Source organism: Capricornis sumatraensis, chromosome 4 (genome assembly GCF_032405125.1).
Source record: "Capricornis sumatraensis isolate serow.1 chromosome 4, serow.2, whole genome shotgun sequence".
NCBI classification, from domain to species: domain Eukaryota; kingdom Metazoa; phylum Chordata; class Mammalia; order Artiodactyla; family Bovidae; genus Capricornis; species Capricornis sumatraensis.
Window position 1 is genome coordinate 157,902,552 of NC_091072.1, and position 11,295 is coordinate 157,913,846.

Below are 11,295 nucleotides of genomic sequence, written 5' to 3' on the forward strand. Positions count from 1 at the left end.
ATGAAAATGCTCTGGAGTGTCTTCCATAAATACGAGGCATTATTATTATTAGCTCAAAGATGACCAGGAAAATAGGATTATAGAATATCAGAGGTGAGAGGGCACTTAGAGGTGAGATGATCCAGGAGTTCCTAATCTGAGGTCCAGGCCTCCGATGCTGTCCACAGGTGTGCTTTCTGGGAAGAGGCCTGTACTTGTTATCAGTTTCTCAAACAGTTAAGAACCTCTCAGGCTCTCCTTTTACAAACATGAAAACTGAGACCCTAAGGTATGTGGCTGTCCTCGGCTCAGGATTAGTCAGGAAGACACTGGACCGAGCCCAGGGCTCCTAGTCTCCATCTACACTCTACAATCCCACATTCAAGGGAAGGAAAAAGTCACATAAATCTCATACAGCCATAGAGCACATTAATATTACACAAACCACTGCATATGTTCTTTCTAAAGTTATAGCAAAATTTCCCTCCCTTCATTTTCCTAAGGCTTCTTGCTGAGGCCTTTGATCACTGACACAGCATTTTATTCATTTCTACACTTTCATATCTTGTTCTTTCAGTGCCTAATGTCAGGACACTCTCAAATGACATTTTAATATTGAAACTAAAGCTTTTATTCTAGGAAACAAGAAAACTAGAATCCACGATGCTCTGTTTTACCAAGCAAACAGATAAACATACAATCATGGGAATAAATGCAAGATAATATATTAAAGTAAGGCATTTTTGTCATGTTGTGTCTTTAATCAAAATACTAAAGCTTGTGCTCTTAGATGGCCATTGTCCCTGAAATAGTTACCTTTGGAACTACATGTATGCCAGGAATGTTGCATTGCACAGAATGCTTTGAGTTCTTCTTTAAAGATCATCTCCAGTTGGCAGAGCACAATCGTTTGAATATAAAAATCTGAAGGAATTCCTACTCAGCCATCCCAGGGCCAGAACTGAGCCCATCAGCAACCAGGTTTCAGGCACTGACATGCCTTCAGGTATGTGAAAGATCCCAGCCAGGGCCATAAAGAAAGGTCTCTACGCATGGAATGCAAGCTGACTTCCTAAGGAAGGCACTGCCCTGGTGCCTTCAGGCATGCAGCTGCACTTCCAAACAATTTTAATTGGAAAAAAAAAATGCCAGCACCATCATTCACACGAATGTGGTCATTACAAAAATAATCTAGAGGGTGGCCTTCACAAAGTCACCAGCACAATCCGATGGCAGATAAGGCAGGCCCGAGTCAGATGAGAGGTCCAGGTGAGGGTGGCCAGAGAGCATTTGGTAACAGATATCATGATCTCTAAACACAAGCTGCTCTTACTATTATTAAGAAATCTATGCCATCTTTTTGATAATTCCATAACATCCTGGAATCAACCATGACCCAGTCAGAGGAAGGAAACCTGAGCATGAGGCCCTTGTCCGAACAGATTTCCAAGTGGATAAACAAATGAGAAAATTTAAAGACAAATACCCCTCAGCTCCCTCCCCAGAAACTGCCTGGCCATCAGAAATCTGGACTGGGCATCCAAGACTGGGGAAAGCCAGCTATATGTATCAGCAACAAGCTGTGTTCAAAACCCAGATATTGCTTTTATACATACTTTTAGATTATTTAAATCTTATGACCTATATCTTACATACTTGAGGCTAAAAATAATAAAGTTCCAGTTCCCCAATAGTGTGAGTTAAGAATGACATTTCCATTCAAATGAGTTATCATTCTTCTCCCAAAAAGTGAATTCGGAGTACAGACCTAATCTCTCTGTTCTTCTGTGCTCGTTCCTTTCCCACATAATAAATATCATCAGCCTCGTGGCCAGTTTCTTTAAAGCTCTCAGATGATTGTCAAGAGAAAAACACAGCACAGAAAAGTTTTTGATGTAGTGATCTCATATCTCAACTAACATAACCTCATCGAGGAGACTGTGAAACTCTAGAAGTAAGTGCACACAGATTATTGTTTCCCACATGACTCAAGAGAAATCCCAGTTGTAGTGGTTCCCCTTCAATGACTTTATGGGGATGCTGCGGCAGGCTGGTGATTTAAGCGGAATAAGAAATTTCAGACAGGAAGGGGAAGGCCAGCATTCAACAGGGACCACCTGCTTGGTTCCCTCGCCCGGGGCGCCAACCTGCCCATCCTTCAGCATATTGGGAATACTGGGGACCAAGGAACAGCAGAGAAAGGGAAAAACTGGTGTGAGCTCACCGCTTGTAGCCCAGGTTTAAAATCTCTGAGCTGGCCTCCTGATTTTCATCAGGACAGCCAGGGAGTGTTTAGTAAACAGCGTAATGAGTAGCCGTGGAGCCTCAGAGTAGCCAACCCTCCTTAACCACAGAAATACAGGACAACTGGGGTAAAGGAGAGAAAGGGAAGACCCAGGAATGGCGCACAGACCACACCTGAAGGCCATCTTCCCTCAGGCGCCTAACCCTCAAAGGCTGCAGCTGTGTGGGACCCGAGGAGACAGCACAGCTCGCTCCCCCTGACCAACTCCGTCTGAAAAGAAAGCCAACCCCCTCCGGTGGAAGCTGAAACTCAAAGAGCCACTGAAACGGAGCGGCAGAAATCACTACCTCTCCAATCCCAGGCCTCTCCGGATGCCCCAACGGCTGGAAACTCCAGAGGAGGGAGGGAGCTCCCGTTTCTAAAAAGCACAATTTGGGAAGACCCCTTGGGCCAACGGGGCAAACACCCCCAGCCTCTCTCCTGCCTGTCCCCCAGCCCTAGGACCTGCTCACAAGGAAGGGCTTGCTCCCCACGCCGCACCCCCGCCCACCCCATGTAGAGCCGGTGAGGGACAGGGAGGGTGGGGAGGAAGGAAATGGAGGACGGTCTTCAAAGCGCCCCAAACCAGCGCATCCGCATAAGTGTCCCGCCTGCTCTGGCCGCCCCTCCCCTCCAGGACACCCGAGGACCGGGCCCTGCCTTCTAAGTGACGCCGACCGGCCCGCCGCCTCCTCCTGCGCTCCCCACCGCCCCCCCGCCCAGGGAACCCCCGCACCCCTCGCTAAGTCCCTCAGAGAGTCTTCCATCCCGCTAGGGCAGCAGCACTTTTACCTCCACGGGTCCCGCTCCGCAACTTCTGTCTCAGCCGAGCCGAGGAGGACTCGTCCGCTCCCCTGTGGCGCCCCCCGCTCCCCGCCCAGACCCCGCACCCCACCTCGAAACCCGGCCCCCGCGCGCCCTCCGGAGGCCCCTCTACGTCCCCTCTGGCGCTCCCCTCGGCCCTCGGGCGCCGCTCAACACCGGTCCCCCACCCCCAGCTCCCTCAGCGACTCGCCCCCGGGCGCCCCTCAACACCCCTACCCCGCCCCCGGCTCCCTCAGCTACAGGAAGTTCGCGCGCGGGCGACGCGGCCCCAGAGGCTGCCCTCAGGCGCGGAGCGCGGCCGCGGCCTGACAGGGCGCGGGCCCCGCTGCCAACAAGCGCCCCGCGTCCGTCCCCCCACCCACACATCCCGCAGAGCCCCAACCGTCGCGGCGCGTCCCTCACCTGGGCCGCCGCTCGTCTCCCGACACTCGGCGCGCCCCGCTCCTACCGCGACTGCGTCTCCAAGCCCCGGCTCCGGCTCCGGCCACGGCTCCCGCCCTCGCTCCGGCCGCGCAGCCCGGGCCCTGCCCTAACCCAGCCGCGGCCGCTCCTGCCGCCAGCCCCAAACGCCTCGCCCCCCAACCTCCGCTGTGCTCTTCCCATTGGCTGCTGAGCGTCGGGCCCCGCCCAAACGGCACCTTCGGCTCCCCTGAATGGGCCGGAGGGGAGCCAAGGCGGCACGCCCCCTAGCGAGCCAAAGGGACCTCCCCTGGGCTTCATTGGTGAGTTCGCCTGTCCATCAAAGGAGGGGCGTGCCTACTTAGCTGACGAGAGGGCGGTTGGGGTCACTTCCCTGAGTCGCTCCAAAACTGTGGGTCCGTGAGACTTTCTCCCAGGATCCAGGAGTGTTTCAGCTTTGTGGACGCGCTTAGATGGGGGCCGAGGGAGGGTGGCACCGCGCTTAATGGGAATTCAAGGAAGGTAGTCTTTCTGAAAGTTTCCTTTCCGATGGCACTCACAGACGCCAGTGTCATCAGGGCTTCTTAGATTCACTTGAGCCGGCTTAGTTTTTAAAAGCAGGACAGAGAGCGGTGTGTGGTCGCGCGCGCGTGTACAGAGCTCACGCGAAGGTTTGGGGATCCAAGGCCAAGTAACTTCCTAGGAGGGCGGCGACCCGGGGTAAACAGTAAATAAACGGCAGAAGCAGGGTCAGCCGTACCCCAGGCCTGTACTGATTCCAAATCAACCGCCTTGAAATTCGGACGATGGTGCTGCAATATGGAAAAATGCTTAAACTAAAATGTTAAAAGGAAAAGCCGGATAAGAAATGGCAGGGACTCTTAAAACTGTACTGTGTTTACACAAGAGTCTCTTCTAGTGGACAGAAACAGAGTGGGGTTTTTTCCCTTTCTAAAGTATTTGTTTGGTTACAATGTGGTTGTGATAATAATCATTGAGAAAGAGGGAAAGAAAGGCTGTGCCAGATCCAGCTACTGTCAAGAAGCCCCGGCCATTCTCCAGGACTCCGCCCACAGGGGCCACTCTGCCACCCAGAATACCTCTGGATCGTGTGCACAGAACCCAGTCATCACCTGAGGTCTCCCAGGCCTCTGAGAACTGGGTAAATTGCGGTTTGCCCCGCTTTTCCTGTGAGGATCTAAAGTCATTGCCATGGTTTCTGATCAAGTCCCCATCACCCCTCCCTCCAGCCTCCCGCTCTTTTCCAGGTGCCTGCTGGTCCTTGCCATCATCCCGTCTCCAACTGTACACACTCACACAGTCCCTCATCACACCAAGCACTGGGAAGGCCAGCAGGGGTTCCTGCAGCCCGGACCCCACAGGGAGGCATCAAGCCTGGCGCTGCCTGGCAACACAAGACACCTCTTGAGCCCTTTTGGCCTCTTGACCCTGAGCCCACTACCTGGCCACCTGACCAAGGCAGGCCTCTGGCCTCTGGCTCCCTTCTCTTCTCTCTCCTTTCTTCTAAAGACAAAAACAAAATTCCTATCATTTCTTTCCCCAGCAGTTTGATCAGGTCTTTGAGTCTCACCTCTGTCCCCAGAGCTTATCAGATGATTTTTCCCAAGAGAGCTTCCCTTTCCATGCTGTGAACATTCCAACTCTGACCCCTACAGAAGTGTCACAATGTTGCATCCAGCCCCCTACTATCAGATCCAAACAGCCCTGAAGCTCCATCCTGCCTCTGCTCCTTGAGCAAGTCACTGCCATTCTCTGTACCTCTGTGTCTCAGTTTTTAACATGTGGGCGATGACAGGGCCCACCACCACACAGGGTGAGGAGTAAATGGGGCAAATCAGGTGAAAGCGAGGGGAGCCGCTCTGGATGGGCAGGTGTGGGTGCTTGATATCTGATCAGTTAATGTAGATGCGCTCTGTCACCATCATTTTGCTCCCCCCTTCTCGAAAAACGTGCTCATTACCTAAGTCTGGGGCAAAGGCTGACGGGTCCTTTATTAGCCATTTCCCACTAAACAGCTGGGATAAACAGGCAGCCCAAGTTAAAACATACTTTTACAGGGACTTCCCTGGTGGTTCAGTGGCTAATGCAGGGGACCCAGGTTCAATCCCTGGTCAGGGAACTAAATCCCATGTGTTGCAACTAAGATCCAGTGCAGTCAAATAAATGGTGCTCAGTTGCTTGAGCTGTGTCTGACTCTTCGCAATCCCATGGACTTCGCAATCCCACCAGGCTCCTCTGTCCATTGGATTTTCCAGGCAAGAATACTGGAGGGCATTGCCAAGCCCTCCTCCAGAGGATCTTCTTGGCCCAGGGATCCAAACTGCATCTCTTGGGCCCCCTGCATTGGCAGATGGATTCCCTACCACTGTGCCCAATCAAATGAATAAAATAATTTAAAAAATAGTTTCACACAGAATAAAACAGTCTCCAAAAAATTAAAATATCCATAGTTATTGTACAGTGGTACAGGTACATCTTCCAAGAAAAAATTCAAAATCTGTTATAGATACTTATTTGATTGATAATTACAATATTTAGAGAATGTGCAGGACAGGGGATAGGGTGGATTGTGGATTCAGGGTGGGATGGATTTGAGTCCTGTCTTGCTTCCAGGAAGACTCAGCAAGGATATCAAACCTAGAAAAGGCCTCCAAGTGATCCCCAGAGGGTCACCATATTGAGTGTGTGAGTGTTCAGGCACTCACTCATGTCCAACTCTTTGCGACCCCTTGGACTGTAGCCCACAAGATTCCTCTGTCCATGGGATTTCCCAGGCAAGAATACTATAAATGGGTTGCCATTTCCCTGTGTCTCCTGTATTGCAGACAGATTCTTTACTACTGAGCCACTGGGGAAGCCCTGCCATATTGAAGGCAGTGATATTTAAGTGAGCCAAGGTGAATGGAAAGGATGAGCAAAGGCCCAGAGACAAGAGGTCCTGCTGTCCAGGGAGACAGGCGGGTTCTTCTTGGCTGGAGCATGCAGCTGAGCTGCGAGTAGCCATGCAGTTCTGGCAATCTGTTTTGCCACTCCAGGTCTCAGTTTTCTCAGCTGTAAAATGGGCATAATCACAGAGTCTGATGTTTAGAGAAATTGCCAGGATTCTTGAGGTCACTGCTATGATGTTCTTAGGACATAGCTGGTACAGCCAGTGGCTGTTAAGGGTTTTACAAGGACCTCTTTGCAGTTTGTAAAAGTATTCTTTTTAAACATTTGTGATTGGCCTTTCAGCAGCTGAGAAGTTGAGCAGATGGCCTAGAGGAGGGCTTCAGATTTCATCCTCCTCCCAGCGTTTGGACCCTCTCCCAAAGCCCCTGGCTAAAATGGTTTGAGCCCAGGAAGGAAAAAAAAGATGTGATTGGGTCTTCCTTGGTGGTCCAGTGGTTAAGACTGCGCTTCCACTGCAGGGGCTGAAGGTTTGATCCCCGACCTGGGAACTTAGATCCCTTAAGCCAACCTTACTGCAAACAATTTTAAAAAAGTGATTAAAAAACAAAACAAAACGAGAACAGGTACTGTGCACCAACTGGTAATACTCAGGAGACATCAGAGTGTTAACTGTTGGGGCCACAGGAATACGTCTCTGGATACATCTTGGAATGAAGTGCTCCTTGCCAAGTTGTATAAAGATCTGAATTCCTTATAAATGTGCCATTGACTAGGAGGCAACTACCCCAGCCTTTCTTTCTTTGAATAGTTTTGCTCCATGCTGGCCTGCACACATCTGCTTACATAAAGCTGTACCAGCAAGTACAGGGCTTCCCTCATACCTACCACACTCAAGTCAGCACCATTGGGCAAGACACCCGGGCCTGGAAACCACTCCCTTCCAAAGTCAGCAGCATATGGTCAGCATCATCTGGACAGCATTTCCCAAAGTGGGCATCTCCAGGATGCTCTGCACTGGGATCACCACATTTCCCACAAGTTCCTCAGTTGATTCTTCTGCCTCATGTAGTCTGAAGCACTATTCTGGATGCTGACTGATAACTCTAACTTTTTCTAAGTGGATAGGGTTACATTGTTGCCATCAATGCCAAAGTGGAGAAAGTATCAACAATGAAACCAATACTTTCAAGTTGGGTGTTTTGAAACTCTGACCGAAGACCTGTCCTGCCCAGACTTCATATGTGATACATTGTAAAGTATTTTTTATCATGTGATAAAGATTTGAACTCCCTCAAGGACTCCTTCCTTGAGTCCCTGCATTTCAGGAGGATGAGGTCCCGAACACCACAGTGATGCCATTCTGAATGCAAAGTATCATCTTATGTCTTTCAGGCTCCTGAATCAGATAAACTGAAAGTCACCCTGTGATTGTAAAATAAGATTTTGTTTATGATGTTATCATGCTTATCTACTAATGTGAATCCAGATTTCCTTGATACAAAATAAAACTAGATACTGAAGCTAACTTTTAAAAAAACCGGAGCAGTCTCAAAATGCATATTCATTAAAAAAAAAAGTGACATTTGTGGGACTTCCTTGGTAGTCCAGTGGCTAAGACTCTGGGCTTCCAATGCAAGGAGCCCAGGTTCCATCCCTGGTCAAGGAACTAGATCCTGCACACCACAACAAAGACAGAAGATCCAGTGTGCTGCAGCTAAGACCAGGCACAGTCCAATCAATCAATCAATACATAATTCTTTGTATTTGAAGTGACATTGCTCTTGTTGGTTAATTTTGTAACAAATACCTAAATGTTACAAACTGGAACTTATACAAGAAGTTGTACCAATACTTATAAAATAAATGTACAGCAATAAAATGCTGCTATTGCTTACATATAGGATGTTATGGAAAGACCCCCACCACTAAAAACATAAAGAGGGTTTGAAATCACAGGTGGAGACAGTGAGGAGCCATCAAGGGCTGTTCTTGGCTCCCAGACCAGCTATCACCAAAGGTTCTGCTGACCAGATGTGACCTTCATCCGGGTGTCTGTGCCTGACTTGACAGGGCCCTGCCTTGGAGGTGTCTGCATCTGCATGGGCACCTCCAGGCGGGCTGGCCTTGGGCTCCCTCCCCAGCCAGGCCTTGGGATTGTGCATGACTCTATGTCACAGTCACGGCAATGGTACAAGAAGTCGCACTGCAGTCGGGCTCCCACCCCAACTCTGGTTAAACCTTTAATTGGGTCCCAGTCCCTTCCTCATGGTAGAGGGAAAGAGGAGAGGTCTGAGCACCACGGGTCCAGTTTTATCTTTTGCTAAAAAAGGATTCCACCCCCCACCCCCACCAATTAATCAAGCCTAGGACTCAGTCAAAGGCTCAGGGGTTCATGGTTCTTTTCTGCTTTGTTTTTGCAGCATTTTTTCTTTCTTTTCTTTTTTTTTTTTTAAAGCAGGTTTAGGTTTACAGGTTTGGGCATGCCACCTCACTTCCCGGCCTCAGTGTCCTCGTCTGGACAGAGAAACAGTGGGGTGGGAGGGGTAGAGGAATTAAACATCTTAATAGATGAAAAAGATTTGCACGGTGCCCAGTGCAACAGAGGCACTTGCCCGACCAATGATGCTGCTGGCATCAGGCCACACGGTCAGGTCAGGCACATCCTCATCTGTAAAGGGGAGGGAGGAGCCTGGCAGGCCCCAGTGGACATGCCAGCTCCCTCTCTCTCTTCAGCACTCCCTGCCCCACAAGGAGCAGAGCCACGGGTGCTGCCCCTAAGAGTGGACACGACACAGGGAAGGCGGACTTCCTGCCCAGGTGAGTGCCAGGCCCACTGGCATTATCACCCATGAAGGAATGCGGGCACCATCCCCCCAGATCACAGGCCACCCCACCCTGCTGCCCTGTTCCCACTCCCACGGCCCTCTGCTCCTCCCTGGGCCCTGTTCCTGCCCCTGCCTCACCTCCTGTCTACCCTTCTCACTCGGTGGGAGCCTCCAACAAATTCTGAGACCCGCCAGAAACCCACGCTCCAATCCAGACAGCCCCACTGGGGGCAGGGGGTGGGAGAGGCCACCTCCAGGTCAAGTTCAACCAGTTTCTATGCCCAGTGGACTGCCTGTGGTCACCTACTTTCTCTGGGTCTGGGCAGAAAATGGTCAGTCCACACCAGAGCTTGCCAGAGTAGATCCTGGATAGGTTTTGAGCTCTCTGAGCTGGAGCCGTGTATGCCACGAGGCAGGAGTGTGTGATGAAGGACTGTTCCTTTTCTTCTCTAGGAGAATGACTGATGGACAGCAGCTCAGAATGTGTGGTCAGCCGGGTAACAGGCAGAGGGGCAATGATTTCACACTGAAGTGCAGTATTGGGCAAGGAGTGGGGTGGGTGGGAGAGATTGGCAGGAGGAGGCTGCTTTGCAGACCACTGAACATCAAAGCCGAAAGACCCTGAAGAATGAGCAAGAGAGTCTTCCTAAGATGAGGAGGCAGAGGCCCAGGGAAGCCAGGTGAGCTGCTGGAGGTTTTCCACTTATCAGGGCCAGAGACCTTCTCAAACCTGGGCTTTCTGACTCCTTCCTTCCCTACATGAAGTCTTTCTCTCCCTCCGACACAGCAGACATGTGATACCAGGTACCGAGCTGGGCATGAATGAAAAATAAAAATTTCTCCACTTTCCAGCAACTCATGCTAGTGGGCGCCAGAGGGGGGAGCCTGTGAACAATGACCTTGAAGGGTCCAAGCAATGCCCTGGGGGTACCGGAGGGCTCCCAAAAAAAGCAGCATTTCAGCAGACTCTGAAAGATGGGCATGGCAGGGCTTGGAAGGACATGTCTGAAGGGCAAATCATGGGAGCCGCGGGTGCAGGGTTGTCAGCCTGAGGTGGTGGAGCACAGGCAGATCCTTAGAGGCAGGAGGGAAACGTCCCTCCCAACAGTTCAAGACCAAGGTCAGGGGTATCCAGCCAAGGGCCTGCTCCTGGGAGTCGTCCTCTGAGTATGTGGGTCCTGGCACCTCCTGGTTGGCCTGGGGTGTAAGACAGCAGAGCCAAGGCTCCTCCCACTGTCCCTCTGAACACACCCTTCCTGTTGTGACAACTGTGTTCTCTGTGTAACTGGTTCCAGCCCGTGGCTCGGGTTTCAGATTTCGCCCGAGCACTCATTGAGGCTGATGGAAGTATCATGTGGGCCCTGGGGACAGCCAGCCCGCCAAGCCCAGCCCTGCTAATTACAGGTCACACCTTTCTTGTTAGGTGCCCAGACAGCAGGCACCCTGAGCCAGGCCCTCCCGGGGACCAGGCCTGGGAGACTGCTATCGCACCCTCATTCAGGCAGTCTTCACTCAGCACCTGCTGGGACACACCACCTGCGGGGTGCCTGGGGAAGACCCGAGGGGCTGAACTGGCTCTGACTTCTCCCAGCCCCCAGTACCAATCACAGCTGCCACCCAAAGGACCCCTTTCCATGGGGACAGCCCCGTGATGGTGCTTTATATATGAGAACTCCTGCTTCCTTAAACCAGCTCCACTTTGCACTTGGGGAAACTGAGGCTCAGGGGGGTAAGATGACTTGGTCAAGGTCATAGGCTTAAGCTGGCTTAAAACTCAACATTCAAAAAACTGAGATCATTGCACCCAGTCCCATTGCTTCATGGCACACAGAAGGGGAAAAGTGGAAACAGTGACAGATTTTATCTTCTTGGGCTCCAGAATCACTGCAGATGGTGACTGCAGCCATGAAATTAAAAGACGTTTGCTCCTTGGGAGTAAAACTATGACAAACTGAGACAATGTATTAAAAAGCAGAGATATTTTGCTGACAAAGGTCCATCTAGTCAAAGCTATGGTTTTCCAAGTAGTCATGTACGGATGTGAGAGTTGGATCATAAAGAAGGCTGAGTACT

General features: G+C 51.0%; 1 protein-coding gene across 2 annotated transcripts in view; it reads right to left on the reverse strand.

Moving 5' to 3' along the window:
• Nucleotides 1-3,602, reverse strand: part of PACSIN2 (protein kinase C and casein kinase substrate in neurons 2) — a 109,776-nt gene extending 106,174 nt beyond the window's left edge. For both annotated transcript variants that reach the window (XM_068969881.1, XM_068969883.1), the window contains exon 1: nucleotides 3,491-3,602. The gene's annotated coding sequence lies outside the window, so the exon portion shown is untranslated. The remainder of the gene's footprint in view (nucleotides 1-3,490) is intronic.
• Between the last annotated feature and the right edge of the window lie 7,693 nt (nucleotides 3,603-11,295).